Source organism: Triturus cristatus, chromosome 5_2 (genome assembly GCF_964204655.1).
Source record: "Triturus cristatus chromosome 5_2, aTriCri1.1, whole genome shotgun sequence".
Lineage (NCBI taxonomy): Eukaryota > Metazoa > Chordata > Amphibia > Caudata > Salamandridae > Triturus > Triturus cristatus.
The window spans coordinates 35336808-35364616 of NC_140588.1; the positions used below are offsets into that span (position 1 = coordinate 35336808).

Sequence of the window (27809 nt, forward strand, 5' to 3'; positions counted from 1 at the left end):
CTAGTCATAATGACTACTCTTTCAAGTTCCCACTTGAATGTTTTTATTACATTAAATAATCATAGGACCATACAATGCATTTCACCAACTTTGACTTGTGAGATTATAATTTTCCCAGATGTTCCAAAATGTATTTGTCTTTCCCCTATGCCCACTTCTGTCTAGTTTACTTTTTCTCTGTACGGACGCCACCCACTCTTTATGTGTTGGAAGTGTACATTTTACCCACTTGATACATATCTCTCTTCTTGCTAGGAGTATCAATACAAACAGAATTTTTTCTTGGTCTTTACTCAGATTAGTTCCTTCAGCCTCGTTCTGACTTCTCCCAAAAATAACCAAATCTATACTCACCTCCACCTGTCGTCCCAGTACTCTAGACAAAGTTTTACCCGTCTCTTCCCAGAATTCCTCAAGTTGGGGGCACTGCCGAAACATGTGTAAGTCATCTGCACCCGGCTCTCCACACTTAGGGCAACTTCTCTTGGCCTTTGATCTTTGATAGCCTCTTCGGGGTCCAGTACGCTCTGTGGATAGTGAATAGGTGGTTCCTTCTCAATGGTGCAGATTTTACAATTTTCCAACAAGTAGCCATAGATACTTGCCATTCATGTTGGATGTTCAGCTCCGGCAGTACTCCTCCCCAGATCTTGTTTGGAATTTCGTAGTGTTCCTCCCCTTCTTCTATCAGTGCCCAATTCTAATATGCTATTTCTTTTTTGATGATCTTATTTCCCTGCAGCATTTCCTCTATTATTCCGTTGCCATCTTAGCTGTCTTTTAAGTTCCTGACCCAACTGCTTATTTGGTAGTACTTAAATCTAGAGAGTGTGCCCTTAATTCTTTCACTCAGCACTTCCCACTCTATGACAGAGTTCTGTGTCATTAACTCGCCCCATTTTGTGATATTATTTTCCTTCAGGGGGTTTGCTAGTTTGTCTTTCAGACAGTCCGGGGTTCCTGGGGAATCCCATATGGGCGCATATCTGCTGTAATATGGTATTTTGAGTATCCTTCTCATTTGGTACCAAGGTGTTACTGGTGCAGATCAGAGCTTCCGAATCCCCTCTACTTCCACGGACGGAATGATTTCACAGTCACACACGCATACACACATCACACGCTGGTGGGGCCCATTACATCAACATTCACCCTAAATCACACTATCCGTGCCCTATAAAGGAGAAACACCTTTCACATATGCTCTATCTAATCTGCCTGTACTTTGAGGTCAATGCGACCAGCTAGTTGCTGAAGATCTAGTGAAATACATTTCAAAGAATACACAATAAAATCAAATAAACATGACCAGAAATAATCACCCGAGACAGGAATTCAAACAAATTGTTCATTTATCTAATATTTCAAGAAAAGCCAATTAAATGCAAATTCATTTTTCTCATATTTACCTATTCTGTCTAAATGTCAGATCCTAAGTCAGAACCGGTCCTCTGAAGAAAAATTAGAGTCTTCTGTCGTCATGTAGAGTCATCGTCCTCTCCGTCAGCATAGGGACCTCGCATCATCAGCTCGGGAAGAAGTGGCGCTAGACCTCTCTAGTCTACTTACATTTATACTGAAATTTACATTCTAAAAAGTATAATTTCTTTATTCAGAACGGATGAATGGCGGAAATAATGTCATCTCGGTACTTTTTCGATATTTTACGGAAGGTTCTCACATAGATTGTCCCAACTAATGAATAGCAAAATTGAATGTTCATGACTAATTCGCAACATTCACGGATGTCTCTATTTATTTGAATTTGTTGCAAAAAATGGGTGCACTCTCAGTTCATATCAACTTTTCCGTCTTTCAGGGGCTTTTGGCTGTTGTGCCAGACTTGTCATCATTCTTATGGCTTTTCAGTTCACCGGAGGTGCAAGGTCACAGGCAGAGCGAAGCCTTTCTGTAAATTTCCAGCAACTCCAATGCAGGCTGCAGGTGGCGGCCATTTTGTGGCAGGCCACAATGGACAACTTAAAGTAAAATAAACATAAAACAGAATTACTGCATAGAAATGATTAAACAGTGTTATTCCCCTGCTAATACCCTTATGTGTGTGTATTTATCTAGCCATTTGCGACATCGGAAGCCATTAATGCATATTAATTATAAGCGCAAAACACCATAACATCACATAAGCAACATCGTTTTCTGTCAGTTTGCTCACCAACTTAGTTCACTTGTTATTTAGCCATGCAATAGCATTCCCACGTGTAATTCTCTCGTTAATAAGGTTGATTAGTCAACATTCGACAAACTTTTAATACTTTAACAATTAATCAGTAGTACTTTTAGTTATAACATGCGGAAATGAAACAGGTATTCGGTTTTAGAGAAAAAACCCTGCTCCATCAATCCCCCCTTTGGTGATATATAATCACCACAAAAATAAAAAATAAACCAAAATCAATTTAGTTTCCCCTTTTAGAAGAATTTGAAATGTCTTCTTGTTCTTGTTTTTAGACCCTAGTTTCCATCTCATCTTCCTTTTTAGTTTCTATATACATGCTTTCTCTTAGCTCTGCTAGTTCTATTTCTTGCGGATCTCTTTCTGATTTCTTTTGTCTCTTTTTAACATTTTCTTTTATGATTTTCTTTTTATTTCTTCTATATCTACAACACATACATCCTAATCTAAGGATCAATAATGCAACTATTACACAAGTTAATGGAAATAGTATCTTACCAAATATGGTACTACCTATTTTAGCTACAAAATTCTTAATAGCAATCATCTTGTTAGCCATTTTAGTCCAGATACTTTCAGCTTCCAGTGGTACTAATTCTTCATGTAAATCAGTAACATTTTTGATGTAAACTTTTAGATCTTTACTTTTGTCAGGAATGTAAGTGCAACAATGTTGAACTTTCAGCATTCCACAGACTCCACCCTCTTTTGCCAAAAGAATGTCAAGGGCAAGTCGATTTTGCATCGCCATAGCGCGCAAAGCAACCATTTCTGTATTTACCAAAAGAAAGCCTCCAGCGGTGCTTGTTGACAAGCGATCTACCACTGTTGACAGCTTCCGAATGCCATAGGCATTTAAAGAAATTCCCACTGCTGGAATCAAAGCTCCAAAAATATCTCCTACAATTTCTGTCCATGTTTCTCTTCTATAGCGTGTTAATGTGTTAGAATGTTCAGCATCATCTACTCTATCCATGTGAAAAATCTTTGGAAAGACCAGGCCAACATAACATGTACCAAACCAATGGTCAGGCAAACGGTAATAAGCCTTGTTCCCACAAATATAAAACACTCCCGGAAAAACTGGATCTTCTCCTCCCCTAAATCCCCATCCGGTTGCAATAAAGTATGTATCATGGCACTCACTAGTCCCTATGAAATAATAATCATATTGGGATCTCTTCCTGGTAATGCACAGTTTTCCTTTCTGTGGGGCATCTATAGCCATAGTTGGACTGACTCCTTTTCTTTCTCAATATCCCACATTGTGTCACTTATTTTATGCCCTTCTGCTTTCTTGTGCATGTTCAACCTTCTTCTCTCAACCAGGTCTAGAAAATTCTTCTCTTCTCCTTTCAATTTGCAAGTTAAATTGTTTCTAAAAACATAGTCTAAGGTTAATTCTTTGGTTTCTAGAAAAATCTCACCTAAAGTGTTAGCATCCTTTGCAGGATTCAGTTCTTTATTCATAGGCAACTGCCCAAGAATATTATCCACATTAGACATATTGTAATCTAATTTCCCTAATTGATAAAAAATACTAATCAACACACTACAGGAAATTCCATACGTAGCCGGAAGATGATGATAAGTCACTCCTTCCGAAACAGAGGCAGGTACTTCCATTGTCTTTACGTACTCATACAACAATTTAGAAAAAACATTGCTAGAAAAATCGTTAATTGACCTATCCTTATGTATATGTACATTACTAGTTCTAGTTGGAACTACTTTTAACGGACTCTTCCCTATATTAGTCTTGTTCTCAGTATGACCTTCTAAAGTGTCTATAGTGACTCTAAATGAAATCAGTAGAGCAAGCACGCTCCAAAGCAGCATTAATAAACCTGTACAGCAGCAGCACATTTTGCACCATCTTTTCAGAAAGGTACATCTACTTTTATTCTCAGTGTTAGCCATATTGTTACTTTGACCGTGTCTTTTGACTTAGCCTCTTCTACTCCTTTACTGAACTTTTAAGGGCAGCAAGTACCCACCAGATTATTAAACTCTACTAATTTTAGTACTAATTCTCCTTTTCTCCTCCCAGTGATTTCTCTTGGATTCACTCAATTTGGGTTTTCATCACTTTTCACTGTCCCTTCATCATCATCAAACTGTATCAGGTCCTGAACATCCGTCTCTTCTCCAATGTCGGACAAGATAACTCTCAGGATTCCCACATCTTCTTCTTCCGCAACCTCCTTCAGTAAAGCCTCCTCTGGACTTTCTTGGCTGTCCGCCTCTTCTCCTTCTTCAGGCAGTGCCACATACGTCCATTCCGGTGACTTGTACCTCTGGTTTGGTTTTCTTACTCTTTTAGTTCTCTCAGGTATCTTTGCTTCTTCTTCTTTGGTTGGGTTTTGACTTGACACTTCGTTCACCTGCTCAGCTTTCGAAGAGTTAACTCGTGTCAGTCTGTACCTCAGTCTCTTTATCTTATTTGGCCAAAGATCTCCTTTAGCATTTCTCTTTTGCTTTCCTTCTTTATTGTTTCTTTCTCCAAGCCAAGTTCTCTTTCTCAGAACTCGTCCTCCATGTGTCTCATTGTCACTTTCATCAGACTCTGTTTCAGTTGTTACTTGTTCTTTAACAGCTTTCTTTTCATTAACAACTTCCTTTTCTCCAACAGTCTCTTTTTCCACCAATTGAGATTTCCCTGCTTCTGTCCCTCCTCGGGTCTCCGATACGCAATCTTCTTGCTGTCTACTTGTCCCTTCACCTAGCTTGTTGTGGATGTTCCCTACACCTCCTCGGGGTTTTTCCGCAATCTGTCCCTCTCTGTCTTTGTCTGTCCCTTTTTCTTCAATATTTATCTCAGGTGGAACGTGTCCAATTCCTTCAGGTGACTCAGGTGTCTCTTCTGTTGGAATGTTCTTTTCTTTTCTTTCTTTCTTTTTGTGTTGGTCACTGTCAATTGGAACCTCAGGCAATTCTTCTGAGTCTGAGCTTGCTTCTGCAGTTTGCACTGTTCTCTTCAGAACCTCTTCTGGTGGGATGAAAGCTTCTCTTGACTCACTTTCCCCACTTTCAGGATTCTTTTTCCTTCTTACTGCCTCACTGTCTGCATCATCACTGGAGTCTGATTCTTCAAAGTATTCTTTTCCAGTACCATCTTTTGGATTTGGAACTCTGTGTGTGGCTTGCATGTATCCAATTTTTCACACCAGTGCACTTCACAGCAGTCGTTGTGGTCAAGATGACTTGTCTTGGCCTTCCCCACCTTGGAACCAGGCAATTCCTTCTTCTGTGGACTTTTATGCTTACCCAGTCTCCTGGGCTCAGATCATGGGCTGGTTTCTTTTCAAGTGTGGTGGCGTCTTCTCCAACCTGGTGAAACACAGAATGAACTGCGTCAGCCAGGCCTTTACAGTAATCCAAAATCATGTCATCAGTTATAGTCATCAGCTTGTTCACTGGTACATATGCATGCCTCATAGCACGTCCCATGATAATTTCATGTGGACTCAAACCTGTTGTTCTGTCTGGAGTAGACCTAATGGTCATCAGGACTAGAGGCAAGACATCGGGCCATTTCATTCCTGTGGCTAAGCACATTTTGCCAATTCTGTTTTTAATAGTGCCATTCATCTGCTCAACAACCCCAGAAGCCTCTGGTCTGTAAGCACAATGCAACTTCTGCTGTACACTCAATGCTTCACAAATTAGACTCATGATTTCATTATAAAAATGTCCTTCTCTGTCTGATTCAATGGTTACTGGGAACCCGTACCTTGGGATGAACTCTCTTAACAGTAATTTGGCCACTGTTATCCCATCATTTCTTCTTGTCGGGTACGCCTCCACCCATCTTGAGAACAAACAGACCACCACCAGGACATATCTCAATCTGTTGACTGGGGGCATTTCAATGAAATCTATCTGCATTCTTGTGAAGGGTCCTCCCTCTCTGCCTATTGTTCCTAGGCTCACCACTGTTTTCTTTCCAGGATTGAATTGCTGACATATCAGACATCTCTGACAGAGACTTTCTGCTATCAGTCTGAACTTTGGACTGTACCAGGTTTGCTTAAAGGCTCTTATCATAGCATCCCTCCCCAAGTGTCCTTAGCCATGATACATCCTTGCCATTGTTGATAGCATGCTGTTTGGCATGACTGGTCTTCCATCCCTGTAGACCCACATATGATCCTTTTCTCTGGGTGCACAACCTGCCTTCACCCAATCCCTCATTTCATCATCTTCTGCCTCATCCTGCAGCTGTTTTACTTCCTCCCATGTCCCCACTTCATTAGTAAACATTAATGAACAAGAAGACATTTCCTGTTCTTTGCTCCTGTTAATTGAGTGATTGTTCCTTGCACAATATTGTGCTATGTCATTGGCAAACTTATTACCAACTGTTACAAAATCGTCACCATGACCATGAGCAGCACATTTTACAACTGCTAGTTCTTTGGGCAGCTGTATCGCCTCTAGCAGTTTTCCAACCACTTCAGCATTCTTTATGGGAGTTCCACTTGAGGTCAGGAAACCTCTTTGTAGCCATAGCTGGCCAAAATCATGGACAACTCCAAATCCATACTGGCTGTCAGTCATCACAGTCACTCTCACACTCCTCCCAATCTTGCATGCCTTTGTCAGTGCCACCAGTTCTGCCACCTGAGCGGATTTAACTCCTTTCAAGGGTGATGCTTCCACAACTTCCGAGACTTTGCACACAGCATATGCAGCACTCAACACTCCTTCATCTGTTCTCAGACAAGATCCATCCACAAACAATACATGATCACTTTCAGGCAATGGCAGATCTCTTATGTCTGGCCTTGGTTTAGTGCAGTAATCAAGTACATCCAGGCAATCATGATCAACATCGTTTCTCACTCCCACACATTCAGCATCAGGTAACAGTGTCGCTGGATTCACATTCACACATCTCTCCAGACTTACATTGGTTGCACCAAGAATGACTTTCTCATATTTAGTCAGCCGACTATGAGACATGAACTGTGTCCGGCTCCTTGTTAAAAGGATTGCCACATCATGAGGTACAAATACCCGTACAGGGTATCCCATTATGATTCCCTCACTCTGTTCCAAACTTTTGCAAGTAGCAGCTACTGCTTTCAGGCAACCTGGCAAACCCACAGCTACTGGGTCAAGAGTTGCTGAGAAATAGGCAATGGGCCTTCTCAGACGTCCATGTTTCTGGATTAACACTGAATGTGCACATCCATTTCTCTCACTACAGTACAGTTCAAATTCCTTTTCATAATCAGGCATCCCTAGGGCAGGAGCTTCACAAAGTCGGTCTTTCAGCTCTCTGAATGCAGCCATTTCTTCTGGGCTTAGTTCTAATGGGTCTTTCACCTCACTTTTGGTCAATTTAATCAATGGTTTGGCAATCAGGGAAAAATTACTTATCCACTGACGACAGTAACCTACCATTCCCAGGAACATTCTCACTTCTCTTTGTGTCATTGGGGCTCTCATTCCCCTAATGATTTTTATTCTGTCAATAGTCACTTTTCTCAGGCCTTTCTCAATATTGTGTCCCAGATACTGGACTTCTTTCTTACAGAACTGCAATTTGGCTGGAGATACCTTTAATCCTCCATCTGCCAAGTGATTCAGCAATGCAATGGTATCTACTTCACAAGCTTCACGTGTTTTTGATGCCACAAGTAGGTCATCAATATATTGGACCAAAACTGAATTTTCAGGCATTGTCAGACTTTCCAGAGATTTCTTTAGCAATTGATTAAATATTGAGGGGCTCTCTGTATACCCCTGTGGAATTCGGCACCATGCCAAAATCCGTTCTCCAAATCTAAAGGAAAATATTGGCTGGCTGTCATGATGCAATGGGATTGAAAAGAAAGCATGACACAAATCAATTACCATGTACCATTCTGCATCATGAGGAATCTGATACAAAATCACTGATGGATTTGGCACAATCGGACAACATGGCACAACAATCTTGTTAATCTTTCTCAAATCTTGTACGATTCTGAACTTTCCATTAGGTTTCTTCAGTCCCGTTATCGGTGAATTACATGGGCTGCTCAATATTTCTCTTAACACCCCTTGCTGGATCATTTTCTCAATTAAGGGTGTTATCCCTTCAATTATTTCAGGTGTCAATCTGTATTGCAGTATGTTTGGGTAAACCACTCCCTCTTTTACAGTAATCTTTACTGGATCTACATTTCTCATCAGACCCACATCTTCTCCAGTAAAGTCCCAAACTGCTGCTTTCACTGTCTGTTTCAACTCTGTGGGTAATGCATCAGGATTAAATATTGCATATGTCCCCAAAGCCTCACATTCTCTGTTATCCATGGTCATTCTATATAGCACATCCTCATCAGGTGTCTCAAAGGTTATTCCATCTGGAGTACAGAAAATAGTGCAATTCATTTTGCACAGCAGATCCCTGCCTAACAGGTTCACTGGACTGGTGTCACACACCACGAATCGGTGCATGTCGGAAAATTTCCCTATTCTAACCTTTACTGGTTCAGTAAGTAATGTTTTGATCTGTGTGTTGGACACACCAACTACTTGGATCGCTTCGTCCGAGAGAGGAAGATTCTTTATATCAGCTGACCTGACAGTTGATCTCGTAGCCCCAGTATCAACTAGGAAAGTGATGCTTTCACCATTAATTTTCCCGTCTACAAAAGGTCCTGCCTGGTCTATTTCCAGAGTTGCGCCAAGTACGCACTCCTCCTCCTCTCTTCGGCATCGTCAGAAGTCTCCCTCAGAGTCACTTTCCTCATTTTTCAGCCAGTACTGAGATACAGCGCTTGCGCGTTTTGGTTTGATTACCTGTTCTTCATCGTAGAACCCCGATTCTTGGCTGTACTTCTGGGATCCTTTTCTCTGTGGCAAGGGTGGTTTTGGCACCTGATTCTGCTGCTTATCAGCCTTCTGCTGTTGCCGATGCTGACCACACCCCTCGCTCTGCACCTGCGAATTCAATGATGAATTATCATCGTTAGTGGACGGTGCATTCTTACACTCAGATTTCCAGTGCCCCAATTTTCCACAGTTGTGACACGGGAACTTCTTTTTGGCCTCTTCTATGTTCCCTTTCCCTTTTCCTGGACCATACTTGGGTTTATTTCCTGGGTTATTTGCCTGTTCAACCAGCTGAGCTTCCTGTCTTTCTGCAACTTTCACCTGTGCCCACATTGCCTTTTCTTTCAGCTTTCTTTGCTTTGCCTCAATTTCATCACTGAAGTATTTTGCATGTCTCAAAATCTCATCAATCTTCTTACTCTGCCAGTCCACGGTATGCTGCCGTATCATTTCACTGATTTCAGGCCGCAAACCATACACAAATCTGTACACAAAATGACTCAGATCCTTGTCACCCAGGTGTTCATCTCCACTGAACTGCTTAAAAGCTAGTATCAGTCTTTCATAGTAAGCATGGACTGATTCTTTCAATTCCTGATTTGTTCGGTCTATTTTAACCCAATCTGTCTCCTTGGGGGGTACTTTATTTCTCAAGAAGGCCATAACCTGTTCATACTTTTTCATTACCTCCGGGTCTGGAGCTCCTGTCTTTTGATCTCTCGGCTATTCCTTAGTGGGCCAGTCTATGACTATTTTACATTCTGCCCACAGGTCTGCTGGTACAATTATATCAAACAGACTTGACAGCTTTACAAATCTGTTGACTTGTCTGTACCACTCCACTGGCTTTTCCCTTAATCAAGGGAAATCATTCGTGAATGATAAAATATCCTGTCTGGTCCATGGGACATGTACGTACCCTCCTCCTGGAATCTCTCTCATGGGATAAGCTGTTACTGCCTTCTCTTTTTCTGTCAGGGGAAATGCTGAGTAGGTTCTATCCACTCCATCCTCTCGCTTTCGATACCATCTGTCTTTCCATCTTTCTACATCTCCCCATTTCCTTAACAAGGTAATCATTTCCTTAATCTGTACTGTACGGCCTGCATTCTTCAGATTCTCAATATCTTTGTCTGAAAAATCCACTCGGTATGTTTTCTGTAAAGCTTTCACCTTATCCATGTCAATTCCCACCTCACTGGCTATTCCTTTCAACCTGTCGTGTATGTTCTTTGCTCTCCATGTGATACTTTTACATAAAAAGAGAATCTCCCCTTCCTGGTAATTCTTCAGTGTATCTGTAGGTATGGTTCCTACTATCAATTCTTCCATCTCCATACGTAGCCTAGCTACATCCATTCCCTGTGACTCTTTCTCCTTTTTCTGTAATGTTTTCAGCCAGTCATTCAAATCTTCAGCAGTTATCACAGATTTTTCCACACCCCCTGGTTCTGCTACCCTCTGCGGTTCCAAAATTGATCCTCCGTTCCCTTCCATACATCCAGAATTCAAACTTGAGTTAGTCCGCACACTCATTTCCCCTCCACACACAGTATGTCTCCACTGATTTTCTCCTGTTCTCCACTGTGTTTCTCCTGCTCTCATTTCTGCCTGTTCCGGAGGTACAATCAACCTATTGCCCACATATGGCACCGTCAAACCATTTTCACCCGTCCTCTGCTTGTCCAAAATTGGCATAACCGGGCCTATTGTCACAGGCACTGTAACAGCCTCAAGATTCTTAGTCAGCTCCCTGATTTTCTCTGTTAGTTCAGATGTAGTTCTTGCTAATTCTCTGGTCTTTTCATTTTCAAGTTCATTCTCTCTTTCTATCTCTCTTTCTCTCTCTAACTCTCTTTCTCTCTCTTTCTCTCTCTCTCTCTTTTTCTATCTCTCTCTTTCTCTCTCTCTCTCTCTCTCTCTCTCTATCTCTCTCTCTTGCCCTCTCTCTTTCTCTTTCCGCCAGAGAACAACCACTTTTCAGCTCAGGGGCTGTAGCTTCTGTCTTTATAACCCGCAGGGTGTTTCTCATTGGGGTAACTGCTGTTTCTACCTCTGGTTCTCTTCTATACGGGGTGGTCTTTTGTAAAGCATGTCCTCTAAGATATCATCATCAGACTCATTTGCCCCATATCTTCTGGTCTCCACATTATGTACTTTTTCTGTACATTTTCTTCCTCCTGATTCCTCTGCTGTTCTTACAAGATATAACCCCTTGGTCATACTGGCATCTCGCCACCTTCTCATTCTGTCATGATGGGTTTCGCGATCATACTTTCGCCCAAACATGTACCTGTAACTACCCCCACCACTCTGCTTTTCTCGTTCATGCATTTCGTCTTCCCATTCAGTTAATGCCTAAAATTGCGTTGGCCTAGGCCGAGGCTCTAGATTCATCATCTGCTCTCGTAAGTTCCTCAGTATGGCCAGATTAAATGAACCATGTTCTGGGAACGCTAACACTCCGTCATCTTTAGTGTATTTCACCCATTTGTCCAACCAAATGCAGGTATGATACCCATACTTCGCAACCATGAAGGATGCCGGGGTTCTTATCGGGGGCAATAACTGTCCTTCCCTTGTCACTATGTCTTTATCCTTGTCAAACCAGGTTTTAACCTTACTGAGCAAGGAATTTTTCTTCTTTTTCTCAGCATGGTAATACATCTTTCTTATTTTCTACTAGCTGTTTACTCTTACTACAGCTGTACGATCTTTTGTCCAATTGCAGCGCGACTCACACCAACGCACCAATCCTGGAGCGTCTACGTCACTGACTCCGTCCGCGAATCCTAGCGCGACTCACACTAACACACCAATCCTGGAGCGTCTACGTCACTGACTCAGTCCGCGAATCCCAGCGCGACACTAACGCACCAATCTCTGCGCTTCCTCTGTTCTAGCCCACTGTCCAATCACAGCGCGGTCTCCCTGACGTCAGCAGCCGCTGCAGTCGCTTCTGCTCCTGTCTCTTCCTCTTCCGTCTACCCCTCCTTTACAAGACTACTTGGTAGACTTTGTTTCAACTTCTACGAGTCTGTTAGTTACAACATACAAACATCTCCATTGTCTGCTTCGCTAGCCACAGAACAGCAAAAGACCTTTCCCACGAGAATTCTGCCTTTCCCGAGAACAGCGCTTACCTCTGCCCTACTACAGAATCGTTACTTCCGTTGATAAAGTAGCACATCCCTCTACTTTACCCTTCTAACAAGCATCAATTAACTGTTTCCCTTCGGAATGCTCCTAAGAGTTTCACAATTAACCAAAATGCCTTCTCATTCACGCACTTACACACCAGAAAATGTAGTACAAGCACACAGAATTCTGTCTTTCCCGAGAACAGCGAACAGTCTGTTCTACTACAGAATTTTATCTTACGTTAACAAAGCAAGCTTACCTCTGCCCTGTCCTTCTAACAAGCTCCGCGAATACCTATTACTTCTCCAGCGGTAAGCTTTAACGGCAAACCTTGCGGATCCCTGGGACTTAAGACCAGAGTTTCACAGATAACCTTCGCTATCGTATACACTTCTCTCACACAGAAAACATTTCTAATAGCAACACACGGCGATGCTACCTTGTCGAACCCAGACAATGCGACGCGCAACTTCAATTGTCACACGCTTTCCCCTGTCTGCATACAGGGCCAACAATCTCGCCTTTTTCCGAGAGCAACACTCCCTCTGCTCTACTACGGAACTGTCACCAACTTCCTACATCCCAGAAGCCGTTCACAATACATAGAACTCAACACGACTTCAACATATAGTGTTAGTACAAATATCAATCAATAATCAACAAGCCTATATACACGCAATTCCGCTAGATCAAGACAATAGCTAACCATCAATCTGCTACCAAGAAACTGGTGCAGATCAGAGCTTCCGAATCCCCTCTACTTCCACGGACGGAATGATTTCACAGTCACACACGCATACACACATCACACGCTGGTGGGGCCCATTACACCAACATTCACCCTAAATCACACTATCCGTGCCCTGTAAAGGAGAAACACCTTTCACATATGCTCTATCTAATCTGCCTGTACTTTGAGGTCAATGCGACCAGCTAGTTGCTGAAGATCTAGTGAAATACATTTCAAAGAATACACAATAAAATCAAATAAACATAACCAGAAATAATCACCCGAGACAGGAATTCAAACAAATTGTTCATTTATCTAATATTTCAAGAAAAGCCAATTAAATGCAAATTCATTTTTCTCATATTTACCTATTCTGTCTAAATGTCAGATCCTAAGTCAGAACCGGTCCTCTGAAGAAAAATTAGAGTCTTCTGTCGTCATGTAGAGTCATCGTCCTCTCCGTCAGCATAGGGACCTCGCATCATCAGCTCGGGAAGAAGTGGCGCTAGACCTCTCTAGTCTACTTACATTTATACTGAAATTTACATTCTAAAAAGTATAATTTCTTTATTCAGAACGGATGAATGGCGGAAATAATGTCATCTCGGTACTTTTTCGATATTTTACGGAAGGTTCTCACATAGATTGTCCCAACTAATGAATAGCAAAATTGAATGTTCATGACTAATTCGCAACATTCATGGATGTCTCTATTTATTTGAATTTGTTGCAAAAAATGGGTGCACTCTCAGTTCATATCAACTTTTCCGTCTTTCAGGGGCTTTTGGCTGTTGTCCCAGACTTGTCATCATTCTTATGGCTTTTCAGTTCACCAGAGGTGCAAGGTCACAGGCAGAGCGAAGCCTTTCTGTAAATTTCCAGCAACTCCAATGCAGGCTGCAGGTGGCGGCCATTTTGTGGCAGGCCACAATGGACAACTTAAAGTAAAATAAACATAAAACAGAATTACTGCATAGAAATGATTAAACAGTGTTATTCCCCTGCTAATACCCTTATGTGTGTGTATTTATCTAGCCATTTGCGACATCGGAAGCCATTAATGCATATTAATTATAAGCGCAAAACACCATAACATCACATAAGCAACATCGTTTTCTGTCAGTTTGCTCACCAACTTAGTTCACTTGTTATTTAGCCATGCAATAGCATTCCCACGTGTAATTCTCTCGTTAATAAGGTTGATTAGTCAACATTCGACAAACTTTTAATACTTTAACAATTAATCAGTAGTACTTTTAGTTATAACATGCGGAAATGAAACAGGTATTCGGTTTTAGAGAAAAAACCCTGCTCCATCATTACCGCCACCTTCAAAGTTCTTAATTTTATTTTCTTAAAGTACTTGGGGTGATCAAATTTGTATAGGTAGTGGCTTCCTTCCCTGTTGACTGCTGTCTTCAAGTGGTCAGGATATAGATCATAACTTTCTAAAAGTATCCTAATGTTTTTAAATTGAAACACTCTACAATAGTGTAGGATGTCTCTAGTAGCGATCCCACCTTGTGCCTTGTTCCTCCTTATCTTTTTCCAGGCTATTCTTGCCCCTTTTGCAGCCCAGATAAAACTGCTTAGTTCTCCTTGCAGATTTTTTGTCTGATCGAAGTTAAATTCCAGTGGGATAGTGCTGAACAGGTAGGTGAATTTTGGGAGTATAGCCATTTTATTATATTTGATCTTCCCATAAAGGACAGCGGGAGACCTCCCCATACTTTTAGCAGCTTTCTTACTTGTTTATGAATTCTTTCGAAGTATGGACTTGCAATTGCCTTTATATCCACTGTGAGGTCCATGCCCAGGTGTTTTATTTTATCTTTTACTCTTGGGTCTTGAGAATTGTTGTTCCACGCTAGGATTTCTGTTTTTCTCGATTTGCTAGGTACCCTGATACCATTCCATATATTTCCAAAATGTCTTCTATTTTTGGGAAAGAGACCTCTAGATTGCTTGTAAATACCATCAGGTCGTCCGCAAAGAGGGCAACCTTCTTCTCCCATCCCTGATGATTGAATGGTATTATTCCCTTCTCTTTTCTTATTAATTCTGCTAATGTCTCTATGTACAAGTCAAACAATAGGGGGGATAACGGGCCTTGTTCCTCTTTTTATCATTATATTTTCCGTTAACATTCAGTTTACTAGAACCTTTGCTGAAGGGCTTTTGTATATCTGTTTGATTGCGCTCTGAAAGGTGTCTCCCAAATTAAATTTAGCTATAGTTGCATTTAAGAAGGGCCAGCTCACCCTATCGAAAGCTTTAGTGGTGTCCAGAGTTAAAATCGATAGAGGGATTTTTTGGTGTGTTGCAATATCGATTGCAGTAATGAGTTCATGTGTGAGTTCTTGTATATACCTACCTCTGATAAAGCCCTTTTCATTTGTGTACACCACAGTGCCCGCAATCTTTCCGAGTCTTTTCGCTAAAATTTGCGTATAGACCTTGTAGTCGGCATTTAAAAGTGATATTGGCCTGTAGGATTCGCTTTTAATGGGGTCTTTCCCTGGTTTGAGTATGACAGTAATGGTTGCATCATTCCAGGAGGCTGGAAGAGTCCCTTTCGCCATAAATATTTCATTTAGAAGTTCTGTCAGGGGGGTGGCCAGTACTAAAAAATTTGTTTTCATATGCCGCAAGACTGGCTATTTGTCCCCTGATAAAGGCCTTATAGGCCTTCCACGAGATTTGTTTCGTAGTCTCTTCTTTGTTTGTTCGGAAGAACGCCTCAGTATCTTTTGTTAATGCTTCTATATAGCTTTCGCCTAAAAATATTCCCCTATCTGCTGTCCATCTAGGGATAGGCACGAAACAATTTAAGTTGAGGTGTAAGATCACTGCGGAGTGAGCTGACAAGTTTGCTGGTACATGTTCTACCCCTCGTGTAGAGTTTAATTTATTTATTTATAAAGTTTTATATAGCGCAAACTTGACCCAAGAGGGTATCAGAGCGCTTTACATTTAGGATCGTTGCGTTAAAAGTTGCATCAGTTACAAGAGCATAGTAAGGTACAGTACACAAAAAAATGTTGCGAGAATTCGTAGGAGGGAGGGGAGAAAGGAGTTATAGCAGGGAGACGAGGAGGAACTGTGCCCAATGTCCGGCTGGGTATCTGAAGGTTGAGGGGGAAACCAGGGCCAATCTATTCAATAGCTGTTTAGCAGCTCCACTGGGCATCAGCCATGTTGCTCAGGTCTCAGCTCAGCTCCAGGGGGAATAAAGCCTAAAAGTCAGTCCCTGGCAGAGGGGCTCCTGGCCGGAGCTCATCATCTGTCGGCCATCATAAAGAAATCCTTAGTGAGATACATTGCGGGATACACTGGTTACCAGTTGAAGGAAGGGATTGAAATGAGCTCAGCGTCCGCCCACTGTCCCCCCCCCCCCCCCCCCCCCACCCATGTTGTCTTCCTCGTGACTATGTTTGCTGGACTACAAGACCATACTGGCCCTTAGGGTTGCGTACAAGCTCTACCCCACAGAAGCCGAAGTGTGTCTTTGGGCGCGGCTGCTCGGTCCATACGGGGCCTGCTCCTATGCATGCGTACAGATCAGCGGCAGGGCCGATAGGAAAGCTGTCGCCCGCCTCGCAGCCGTTGTAGGGGCTCGCCAGAGAGAAAGGTCCGCACCAGCCCCAGGACACCGGGAGGAGCGTGACGATCCTTCCCTCCCCGCGGCTACCCCCATACCTCACTTCAGCGCCAATGTCATCCCGGCGGGCAGCTCCTCCACAATTCTGTTTTCAGCCATATACATCGCAAATTTCATGATGTAGAGAGCACAAAATAAGATCTGTTGCTTGGGGTGGGGAAACAAGATTTAATTTTTAAACCATACACTAGTTGTAGACACCCGAATACCCATCAACAACACAGCAGCCGGACCTCGAAAGCCCTTTCCTAATTAGGTCCCAAGATGCGACATAAGAAAGCCCACAATAGAATCCTCACGTCGGGTGACCAGCCAAAACACCGCCATCAAACGCGATATTTATGGTTTAAATCTTTTATTGAATTTTATCAACATACAATACATTCCGAGTTGCATTAGCTGATTTCCGACAATTTCTCGTTGAGTACAGTCGAGGCTGGGCGGCCGTAGCAGATAAGGAATCTAATAAAGACAAAACAGAACACGAAATGTAAAGGAAACCTATTGTAACCCCTCCCCCACCCCCCACCCCGTCCCTTGTCCACCAAAGAAATAAATGTGTGCAGTGCTAGAGTCTCGCGGTTGGAGCGGGGGCCCTACATTCCGGTTTTCTAAGGATCAGAAAGCCGCAAGAGGCGAAGGTACCGAGGACAAGTGATTTCGCTGAATTCGGAAGAGAGAAGAGGCAAAAAGGGTTGCCAAAGCTCGTCAAACGTGGACACCTTCCCCGCCAGTGTCAACGTCGGCTTCTCCATCCCAGGACATGCCACAAACGGTGAAACCAGCCAGTGAAAGTAAGGAGTTGGGAGGTGCGCCAATGAGTTAGGACGTTTTGTACTGCCGAACCCAGCGGCGCCATCAGCCAGCCTCGATGGGATTTGAGTTGGTAAGTCAAGGGGTTTGGAAGGCCCGAGGTGCCCCAGTTCGTTGATATATCTGTTCTAATTCTTTCGTTTTTTGGGTGAAGTCATCCCTCTTACGTCCACGCTCTACATTTTCGGCAACAGATACGGCGACCAGCTTCCCCACGCATGACCGCTTTAAGGGCTGCCCATTGTGTGGAGAGGGAGGTGGCGTTATTCGCGTTATGAGAAAGGTAGTCTTTTATGGACTGTTCTATGACTGCGGGACGGAGCAAAAGGGTGTCGCGGAGGTGCCATAAGGGGGTCCCTGCATGGGGGGGATGGGTAAAGGTTGCGATGACTGGTGCATGGTCGGATAAGGAGGCTACGCCCATCTCCACTGCTGTAGCCAGCGCTTGCAGGGACGTGGATGCCAGCAGATAATCTAATTTTGCATATGTTTTGTGAGCATTAGAGTAATAAGAATATTCGTGGCCAGCACCTTATTGCAATACCACACTTAGGGCAGTCTGCCACAAGGTGGCGCTGCTCATGTAATTTAGAGATGAGCAGTATAACAGTTGGTTAGGAAAACAATATACATTTAAAAATTACTAATACCTGCCTCCCCTTTAGCTTTGGTGACTTGGAATAATCTGTACTGTTCCATTTACATGCGGGAGAGATGGTTAGTAGTTGTTTTGGCAGCGATGACAGGGGCGATGGGTGGTAAAAGCTGCAGTGGCCTCCAGGTCAGAGCCCTGGCACTCAATATTTTACAAATTAAGCACTGAGCGCGCCTGTCTGGTTTGTGCGCTGACATGATCTGTCTGCGTTGTTGTCAAAGACAATGTTCAAGTCACCCCCAGGAGAATCTTACGTTCTGTTGTGGCTGTCACCTCGGTGAGCACGGTGTGTTAAACCTTTTCCTGTCCTTCGTTAGGGCCATAGACTGAGCCAATGGTAAACGTGGAACCCCCTAGAGCGAAACGATAGGTGAGGAGTCATCCGCTGATTTCAGCTTCCTTATGAAGAATGTCTCCCTGAAACCGTTGGCTACCAAAATGGCCACCCCAGCTGATTTAGTGGGGCCGGAGGAGACCAGCTGGGTAGGGAACTTATGGGATTTTAGGCGGTGGCAGTCTTTTGACAGTAAATATGTTTCCTGGAGTAAGCATATATCTGCTTCGGTATTTTCTAAACAGGACAGTATTCTAAGTGTGGAGGGAGTCATGTAGCTAGGTGAGAATGGCCGGCCATGGATGAGATCCGAACTCCATTGCTCTATAAGTGTGGGGCGGAGGTGATATCGAGAAGCATTTTCTGCGCAGATCAATGCTACCAGTCAAAAAGTGTGGACAAGGAACCCCAAAACCCCTAAAAAACAACAGTTCCAACCAAATGACTATCTGGAGTCCTTCTACGAGGAGCAGAATCAAAAAAGAAAAATAAGAAAAGTCTGATTTAAGTCCATCACCCGATGATCGGAGAGTAGTGAACATGGGGGAAATATTGTGGCGAGAGGTACCCCTCCCCCGCCAACAGCCCACTACAGAAGAGGATCACAGAGAGCAGTAGGCCCAGTGGGTGTCAGACGGACTGCGTCTTCGCCAATTCCGCGGGCAGAGTTTCAAGGGCTGCTTTCTGTCGTCGTGATATTTCAGCAGGATGTGGACGTTTTTGGTGGCGCCGCCGACTCTGCTGTCGCCAACAAGGTTTCGAGTCTGCCGTGCCTGGAACAGGGCCGTCATCCCCGCTCTCCTCTGCCGGGGGGTCCAGTCCAAGCAGGCGGCAGGCCTCCGAGAGGGAACGTAGCTGATAAAGCTTGCCATCCATGCTGAACACCAGGCAAAAAGGGTGACCCCAGCTGTAGGAGATGTTGCGTTGTCGGAGGAACGCGGTGATGGGTTTGAAAGTTCTCCTTTTTTGTAAAGTGAGTGCTGCGAGGTCCTTATAAAGGACAGGGGTCTGACCACGAAAAGTTAGGGGTGCATCTGCTGAGCCTTCTGTAGGATTTCTTCTTTGGTTCGAAAGTCTTGAACACAGACCAAAATGTCAGATGGTGGGGCCGTCGCCGGGCGCGGCAGGCCCACCCTGTGCGCCCTGTCCAGTCGAAGGTCGGTATCGAGCGGCCTGCCCAGGATATGATTGAAGAGCTCCCTGGTGTACTTGAAGATATCACCCGCCTCCTCATCGGACTTCACCCCTCGAATCCTGACGTTATGGCAACGGGTGCAGTTCTCCAGATCTTGGAGATGCAACTGTAGGTCTACTTGTTGATCATGGACTCTAATAACCTCCTGCTGGAGTGCCGCCAGTTCCATGTCTCCCTCGTCACCCTTCTCCTCCAACTCAGCGACCATCTCTCCGATGCCGTCCATCTCCCAGCGTACATTTTTGATTTCCGCTGTAAGGTATCGTTTAAGGGTCAGCAGGTCTTCCCGTCGTGCGACAGAGATTCCAGAAAGGTTTCATAATTGGCTCACTACTGTCACCACTTGGGAGCGTGGACTGCACGGGGCCTGCTGCTGGGTCGCCCATTTGGAGGTCGCCCTGCGCCTTCGCGAACAGTTCTTTGAGAGTTTTGTCTCTTCGCCCTCGAGAAGAGGACATGCTGTGCCTTTGTCAGAATCCGGTCCAAGTGCCGATTATCCCCACGCGGGTGAGCACAGGACAGAGGCGGCAGGAGTGAACCCCACACAGTTCCGGTACATGCGCAGGTGCGTTGGTGACCGGAAGCACCCTGTCCAACGGGCTCCGGTCAATGGGCGCTGATGAGCCACCCGGTCTCCCGGGTCCAAGTAGTAGGCCTCACGTCTTCGGTGGCGAGACCTGGGCCCCGCAGCGTGTGTGTGGCCCTGGGGTCCCCCGCTCGCTCTTGCTCTACTTCACCCGGGGGGCCCAAAGGACACGACGCCCCAGCCCAGGTCGCTGCAGGTCCGCCCCAATGCCTCCTTTTCAAAGTGTTCACTATGTTAGGCCTTGTGTCAGGAATCAGGGGTTGGTAGGCTACAATGGCATCCCAAGTCCGCCTCTGGGGCGTAAAGTTAACAAGGCCTCCCCACAGAGCCCTGGGCGACTGCTGACCTCCTGCGCCTCCTCACCTGGCTGCGTTGTGTGCGTCTGTGCCACCATTCGCTGCAGTAGACTGCTTGTGCACTTCAGATCGACCTCCGGGCCGCAAGACACTGGTAGGCCACGTTGCAAAATGGCAGGTTCGTGCCTCGCCTCGCCACTGATGGGGCAGCTGTGGAGGAAGCCAGTGGGGCACGCTGGGGGCGTTGGTTGAGGGAGAGGTCTCTCAACTCTGAAGAGCTGTATCTGGGCTGGCTACTCTGGCTCCAGGTCACACTGCGCGGGCCTCGCGCCTCCCGTGGCCGATCGCCACTCGACTCCTTGTTCCGCCCTACAGCCAGCGTGCGCTGCGTGTCACCTTCCTGGGGCGGTCACTTGCCTGCAGATGGAGGGGTGAAGAGGTCCCGACAGGACCGCGGGTCCCACGACCGGCCCCGGAGCAGCCGAATCTGTTAGTTTGTCCCAAAATGGTGGGCGGGCGCCACACCTCATCCGCTGCCACGGCGCCGGGTGCTCAATCTCTGCTGTGCAGGGGTGGGTACAGCCCCCCGAGCCCCTGGGAAGATGCGGGCCGCCAGTCCCACTCGCTCTTACTGCCGAGCCCTCACGGGCCCATGGCACGTCAGGCCTGCCTCAAGATCTCTGTCTTCTACCGCTGCTGCTCGGGTTGCACCTCTTCTTGGCCCGGCCTCCGCTCTGCTCGCACCACGGAGCTGAGCTCAGGGAGCTGGGTGTGCACCAGGATGCAGCTCTCCTGATATCCGCTGCTAAAGGCTGCTCAACTTTGTGGTCGTCCGGTGGCTAATTGCGGCAGAAAGCCGGTGCTATGCTGGGCCGTTGGCGGTAGAGACAGAGCAGCATGTCTGCTCAAGCCGCCATCTTGGCCACGCCCCCAAACGCGATATTTATAAACGTTCACCTGTGGAAAAATAATATTGCACTATGCCCACAATGTCCTTTTTCTACATCGACCTCCCTTAATAGGCCCCTATCTATTAGGAAGCAGTCTATTCTTGATGCATGCCCCAGTTTCTTGTTTTGCAGCGTGAATTTATTGGTCTTATCACCTTTTACCTTCCATATATTCATGATCCCTAGATCTTTAATACAAAAGTTCACCCACTCCCTCATTTTAGGTAGGTTTGGGCCATTCTTGTTTGGGAACCTGTCTTTCTTCAGATCCAGAATAATATTAACCCCCCCCCCCCATTATTATAGGAGCTTGCGCTGATAGACGTTGTGAGTAGAGTTTTTGAAGTGGTTCTGGGTCATCCAGATTGGGGCCATAGTATCCAACCACTTTATAGAAGTTGTTGTGCATCTTCACTTTCACCACCACCCATCTCCCTTTTTTTATCTAACTCCGTGGCTTCAATCCTTGCTCCTAGAGATTTCTTAAAAAGTATCACCACCCCTTTCACACAGCACTCTTGGTTTGTACACACCCACGTATCTATCCAATTCTGATTTTTAAGAATTTTCTCCCATTCTTCTTTCAATAAATGTGTTTCTTGCATTATCATTTCACAATCCACTATTTTTAAGTATTCCAGTATTTTTGCCCTTCTTTTCCTCATCCTGAGTCCGTTAACATTCCATGTCATTATATTAACAGACATTTAGACCAACCCCTTTTATGCCCATCCGATTTGGTGAACCCTTCCTATTTCCTGTAAAACTTTTCTGGGCCCCTTCTCCCTCACATTGCTTAGCTGGGACATTTTTGTTTTTTTCTCTATTACGCTCCCCACCTTGTGCATTTTTTTGTTTTTACAGATTTTACAATATGATTCAACCCCCCACCCCCCCCTCTTTCCCCTCCCAGGAGAAGCCTCCCCTGACTCTTCTTGGAGCATTCCTTAGCCCCTTTTTGAGCTCATCACTCTTTTGTTGGACCCTTTTTTGATTTGTCATGCTTGATCCTTTGATTGCGATTTAATTTGTTCTACGAAGCACTCTACCTCCCTGGGGTCTCTAATATTGTGCATCTTATTTTGGCACATTATTCTCAATGAGGCTGGAAACCGCATCTGAACGGTTGCTCCTAGTGATTTCAGTTGTATATATTGGCCGAGCTGCCACTGCCTATCCTGCGTTGTTTTTGAAATGTCTGATCTAATTCCACACGTCCAGTTGCTTTAGGAGAACGATCCTGCTTTCAGGCCCTCACTTAGAATTCTTTCTTTAAGTGTATACGTTTTAAAGTTCATGAGGATCTTCCTTGGGTTTTTTCTAGTTTTGTTTCTCCCAAATGGGTCCCGATGAATTCTCTGAATGTCCTCTTCTAGTAGCTTGATCGTGAAAGTTTTAATATCTTCCCCTTCCAAACCTTCTGGAACATTAAGAATTCTAAGATTGTTCCTCCTTGCCTGGTTTTCCATTGATTCCATTCTGTCACATATCTTCTCGTCTGTGGATTTAAGGTTGTCTATTTCGTTTCTATTTTCCTCCACCTTTTTGTTGAGTACCCCTACTTCCAATTCCACTGAAGTTACTCTCTCCATGAGCGTATTTATTTTCTGATCCATTACCTCGCATCCTTCCTGGATTTTTATCTGATTTTTCTCTCATCATGGTAGCCATAATTTTTTCCATACTGTCCGTATTTTCTTGTGGAAGTGGGCAGTCATCGGGCACTCTAACGCTTGTGGCATCCGTGGCTAGCTCTTGTTTGTCCAGTGTCACTAGAGCACCATACCTGTTGGTGACCATTGACCTTGTTTTTGCTGCCTCTTCGCCTGGAGTTTCTGCTCGTCTTTCAGTTTGGTTCTTGTTGTAATACGTTTCCGCCTTCTGTGATTCCTGTACTTTAAAGAAGGACTTTAAGGAGGGTGTTATCTTTTGTTTTGTCGAGCCTGAAGTTTTTAGTTTGGCCTGACTTGCTCTAAACACAGGGGGCTGTGATCTCCCTGCTGCAGTTTGTCTTTTCTTTGTGCTTTAAGGGACCACAGGGGGAGATGTATCAGAGGTAGATGAGGAAGTTTTAATCTTGCGTATAGCTTTACTATTTCGGGGGGTGCTCTGCCTCCACTTCTTCTAGCGGAAGATTTTTGCTCCTTAAACAGTAACCTGTGATATCCCTTGGTTGCCCAGTCGGAGTTAATTCCCGTGGAGCAGGGACCGGGGATAAGGGTGCCTTGGTTTCCGTGCTCCCTTTAGCGTTTGCCTCCTTTACTTCTACTTGCTCCAGTTCTAGTTCTACAACCTGTGGTTTAGCCTGATCTGTGTAGTTTGTCGCGAAGACACTTAGAGTGCTTATTTTAACACCCCATCTCCCCCTCACTGTTTTGTTTAGACCCCCACTTTCACTTACCCGAAGAGCTTGATGGCTTCCACCTTTCTCACCTGCACTCCGAGCAGCATGTAATACAGATCCGTCCTCCTCGGTTTGCGGCAGACTCTGGGGGTCGTTCCTTTTTTTTTCTGAGATGTGCAGTCCTGGCGTTTTCCCCCTGTACAACACTCTTGCCGCAGCTTTCCTGTAGGTCCGCACGCCGTGGCCGCCTCAGCCCACACTGAAATCGTGCAACAGCACGGCACTCCCTCCAGCTCCACTTTCCGTCCGCTTCACTTCCGTACGTGTATTCCAGCTCACTGCTGCCTGCGTTGACCCGGAACGGGTTCCCGGCTCCTGTTCTCTGCGATCTCCGCCCCCTGTGCTCCTCGACCTCTCAGTCTTTCAGGTAGTTTCGCTCCATTCACTCGTTTTTGTTGATTTGTGCTTCTTTCTCTATATTCCATAACGCCGAGTGTTCGCCTCATCCTCGCATATCAGGATCCCTCTTTTGGCGTTTGTTTAGCTGCTTGATTTTTATGCTAGTTTCATAAGAGTGCGGAGCTCACGACCGAGCTCTCTAGCCGGCTACCATCTTCTCCCACTCTTTCACCCTCCTACAGCTGTTATATTTGTTTCCTGCAGTAAGGCAATGTGGACTCCCTCCTAGCCAGGTAGCCATATACTTTATGTCATTTAGTCAAGGAGTTCATCCCTCTAACGTTCCATGTGAGGCACTGAAATTCTACGGTGGGCGCCATGTGACCATCGGTAACATCTGTTCCTTCCTCCCGGGGACACTCAGTGGACTATCCCCATATGTTTCAAGAAGTACAGCTAGATTATATTCTGCTCGCCAGGCACACCCAAGACCTAACTGGAAAACAAACAATGAAAACCCCAACTCCCTCTCCCCAGGACAGGTAAAAGTCCAGACCCCATCCAATCACGATACCAACGGGTATCTACTCGCGGGGGTACCCGCAAAAGTGTGGCAGGGGGGGGAAAAGTGGCCAGTAACCATGCAGAGCATCCCAGTCTGGTTCCTCCACATTCATATTTATGTGATAATAGTGAAGGGCACCTCCCAAAACATGAGGAGAGCAGAGAAAGCGATATACTTACATAGTGTCCAAGAGGTTCCAGTCTACCATGCCAGCTGATCAATAGTACTAGTAACCCACTCTCAAAAAATCTCATCCACCAATTTTGGCGTAACCTTGGGTAGGTCAATGTCCGAGTTCTCCACAGAGCTGATATCCATCTGAATTCCGGTCACTGTGAGAAGATCAGGGGCTCGTGCCGGAGTTGCTGATTTCCACGACTGCCCCAATTACTTTGTGGTGTTTGTCACCTGTACCTGCTCTACGTCCCCGATGGCAAGAACGGTGGATCGTTGTCTCTACACTTCTCGGGTGAAGTCTGGGAATATAATAATTTTGCTGTTATCCATCTTAACGTCACCGCTGTGCCAGGCTCGGCCACAATGTGATCCCGGTCTCTTAAATGTAGGAGTATGACCACTATGAGGCACCAGGCTTAGATGGGAGTGTCGGTACAATGTGCGCCCTCACCAGAGCATAAAATAAGGAGAGTCCCTCTAGTTCCATTCTGTTCGTAGCCAGGCCTCCAGATAGGCCACCATATCGGTTCCCTCTGTGTGCTCAGGGGCCCCAATGACTCTGATGTAATTCCTGCGGGACCTATTTTTACTGTCCTCTGCCCACATTTCCAGGGTTCGAACTCTACTTTCCACAGTGGCCAGCGATTGTTGCAACGCTGTAATCTCAGGGGGTATGTCCGTCATTGTTCCCTTTCTGCCAGCCGGCAATGATTGTCTTAAGTAGATTAAGACCAGTTCCTATGGCATCTATCTTTGCTTCCAGCACCTCACGAGAAGCTGTAATGGCCTGCATGATGTCAAATAGCGTTTGCCGGTCATTGGGGACCTCCCGTGGGACTGCTCATTCATTTCCTCACCGGTTTGCGCTGAAATCGAGCCCGGTTCGGGGGAACCCTGCCCGCGTATTTTGGCTACCTTCCCCATGTGTAATAAGGCGTAGTTCCATGCGACTGTCAGATTCCTCCAAGTATCCTGGTATTACAGGGGGGTTGGTATCCCCTAGGAAAGTATCATGCTCTTCAGGGTGTACAGCTGTCGTTCTTAAAGACTTCTACTGCATTCATGCGTTTGTCCCCTTGGCAGTCATTGCCGGCCCTCTCCCGCAAAACTCTAGCATACCTTCCTGTACAACTATAGGGGCCCAGTGGGGTGCGCCTATAGGAGTTTCTCTGCGCTCCCTATGGAAGCAGACACCTCTCAGGGTTCCACGTCAGAGAAGTGGGAGAGTAACAAGCATTCCACAATAGCACTATTCTCAGGGTTCCTGGACTCTGCAATGAGGCCCAAGTACAGTTGTGTGGTTCTGAGAAAGTGGCTCTGTATATACTTTTCCTTAATAGGTACAGGGTGTACAGAGTCCACAGTCCCCCAGGGTTTGACAGAGGTTAAAGTTAGGTATAACCTTGGTAGCTTGGTCGAGCAGTAAGGCAGTACCAGAGGACAGTGTAAAGCATTTGTTGTACACACTCAGTCAGCAAATGGTTTCACACACTCAATAACTGAACTCTAGGCCAATGGTTTATATATAAAAAATATATGCTTGTTTTATTTTAGAACCAACACTTGGAGTTAAAATATACTTTCTCAACAGTAGATGTTTCATATAAATACTTTTGCAATATGCAATAGACTTTAGTAAACAGTTACAAGTGGTTGCAGTAGGCAACTCTATTTTTAAACACAACAATACATTGAGCTCAATGGTGAATTCAAGTTATTTGCAACAGATTACTTTTGGAATTCCAGGACTGGATCCTAGATTCAGTCCTGGGTCAGTTCTCAGAATCAAGTGATGAAAGTAGACTTAAGTACTGTAATGATTTTTAACTAATATTTAGCTATTTTAAAAGTTGACTTATTTCAGAGAAAACAGTCAATGATTCCCTATGGAAGAAAATGTAGGTTACAAGTACAGTATGTTCTCGTTACTTTTGTAATCCAGTACTGGGTGCCTAGACTCAGTACTGGGACCTTTATCCAAAACAGGTAAGTAATTACGTTTTCAGATATTATACAATTTTTGAAGAATATTTAAAGATTGCAGAAATCGACACTTAGAAGAAATTTCACAGAAAAACAGTCAATGGTTTCCTATGGAAGAAAATTGAGTTAAGGGTAAGTACAGTTGTAGATATTTTTCAGAGTCAGTGCTGGGCACCAAGATCCAGCACTGGGAGCTCACCTAAGAGCAGGTGAGTAAATTCGTTTTTGTCACTCGGCTGATTTTTGGTGAATATTGAAGATTTGAAAAGTCCACACTTAGAAGAAATTTCAGGAAAAAGCCAGTCAATGTTACCCTATGAGGAAAATAGAGTTTGCGGTTTAAGGGTAAGTACTCGACTGGCAGAGTTGAGGGTCTGGGCACAGACTTAGGGGTCTCCCAGGGTCAGGTAGGTACAGTTGGTTCACCCTCAGCAGCTCTAGGGCGGCCGGGTGCAGAGAGAGTTAGGCCCAATGTTATCCTATGAGGGATGGGGGGCCTTGTTTGGTGGCTGCTGACTGGCAAGCCATGCGGCTGTGGGAGCTGGGCTCCTGGTCACTTACTCAGGGCAAGTGGGGAAGTAGGTAGGAGTAGAGTTTTCACTGCCAGGGCCACTCGGGCGGCTGGGTGCAGAGTGCTTTTGAGCCTTCGGGCGCTTAATGTATTTCAATGGGAAATCTCCGGTTAAAAAAAGACTGCAAGCTCGGGGACTAGGACTCTTCAGGTGCCACCACCACTTCGAGAGGTAAGTTGGGTAGTTGGAGGATAGGTAGGTACCCCGGGATTGGGCACAGGGGGCCGTGGGGCGCTGCGTGCAGGGGTGCCTTTAGGTGTCGGGAAATCTTACCCTCTGTTGATCGCGGTTGGGGGGGCACCTGGTTCTGAGGCTGCAGACTTCTTCAGGAATGTCGAGGGAGGTCCTTGGGTGCCGGACTCGGGGTCACAGTCGCCATGGGGCCG

The 27809-nt window shown here is 45.1% G+C and overlaps 1 long non-coding RNA gene across 3 annotated transcripts; it reads right to left on the reverse strand.

The window, feature by feature from the left end:
* Positions 1-1334: 1334 nt before the first annotated feature.
* LOC146822619 (uncharacterized) lies at positions 1335-24050 on the reverse strand. Of its 3 annotated transcripts, XR_014962069.1 has the most exons (4): positions 23785-24042; positions 13262-13831; positions 8990-9130; positions 1335-1979 (listed from the first exon to the last, which is right to left on the reverse strand). It is a non-coding gene; the product is annotated as an uncharacterized LOC146822619 (long non-coding RNA). The 3 variants fall into 3 exon arrangements; XR_014962068.1 differs by lacking the exons at positions 1335-1979; positions 8990-9130 and having other exon boundaries at positions 13187-13831; positions 23785-24050; XR_014962067.1 differs by lacking the exons at positions 1335-1979; positions 8990-9130 and having other exon boundaries at positions 13187-13831; positions 23817-24040.
* Between the last annotated feature and the right edge of the window lie 3759 nt (positions 24051-27809).